We start from the raw sequence: 1,487 nt of genomic DNA on the forward strand, positions 1-1,487 counted from the left end.
GGAGACTGAACAATGGACGTGAGCACACTGAGGTTGTGGGTGATGAGTTGCAGCAGTGGTGACAGCAACGGTGGGTCACCTCCACTGGTACAGATTTTTATCAGCATGGCATGCAGGCTCTTGTTCATTGCTGGTGAAAATACATAGCCAGTGGTGCTGACTTTGTGGAAAAATAGTATTCTGTAGCTAAGAATTTGTTCTATCGAATAGTATTATTGTGCTCTTTGTATACCCATTGTAGTTTCCATGGAAACATGTAGGAGGCATTACTTTGGAGAGACCTACGTAATACTGGAGTTCTCTAAACCAGACAGGGTTAAATGTTGAACCTCTTAGACCAGGGATCCATCAAATTGCAGAGGGCAAACTGCCAACAGTAAAGGAATGTCATGTTCTTTTAAGAAAGTGCCTATGTGTGCCATAAAAAGGCTAGGTTCTTTCAGTGTTTGTGGTCTCCAGGTAAAGAAGAGTTTGAGATCATTGTATACTCAGGAGTTGGAACTTGATGATCCTTGAGGTCCCTTCCAACTCAGGCCATTCTGTGATTTTGGAATTACACAGACAGCCTCCATCTTGATTTTATTATAAACCTAAACTTTTTATTGGACCTAGCTCCTAATGCCTATTGAATTAATTTATTATCTCAATGAACATTTAGCTCCTAAGTACCTTTGAAGATCCAGAACAGTATTACAGCCTTATGTGTCCCTCCTAAGTACCTCCATCCCATCACTAAAACTCATTTATGGATGCTGTCAAAAGTTGTCAGGGTATACAGCTGTCAGCGTCCTCATCAGCAACAGATCCCCCATGTTTGCTCACTCCCACTGAATGCATGTTTCCCACAGAGCTCCAAAGTTGGAGCTCTCTCTGAGTTCTCTCTCTGGAGAACAAGAATGCCAAGGTACTCCCTGTAGCAGAGTCTCCTAGCACCCTGAAACATATAACTAAGTTTTAAACCATTTATTTCAGAGCTAAACTAACAACTGAATGACTAAACTATCATGGATCTTCAGCCATATCTTGCAAACAAGCCTTTCACAATCAGCATGGTATTCCATACTGGCAGCACTGAGCTGAGGAAAGGGAAACAAACGTAGCTTAAAATACCTTTCCTTCTTAAATTCTAGGGGTCTAGTAACATCATGCCGCCTTGGTGCTTCTTTTAGTATACTGTCTGTGATGGCATTTGTGGCCATCATCTGGAAAATGGCTGTACTGCAACGTAATCTATCCATGTCTTTTCTTCTTGGACAAACCTTGGGCATGACCCTACGTGACAGATCAGAACCGCTGTAGCAGTGGAGCCTCCAGCATGCCTGCTCTGCAGAATGCCTGCTGCACTAAGTCTCTGTGGGATCTTCTCAGGGCATACAATAGGCTTTTCTGCCCCACCAGCCCTGCGTTTTCTATGGTTATGATTAGCACTAGGTAACAAGCCATATAAAAAAGTAATAAGCCTAATTCAGACATGCTCAACACAGTCA

The sequence above is a fragment of the Tympanuchus pallidicinctus genome, unplaced genomic scaffold (assembly GCF_026119805.1).
Source record: "Tympanuchus pallidicinctus isolate F22 unplaced genomic scaffold, pur_lepc_1.0 scaffold8, whole genome shotgun sequence".
NCBI lineage: Eukaryota > Metazoa > Chordata > Aves > Galliformes > Phasianidae > Tympanuchus > Tympanuchus pallidicinctus.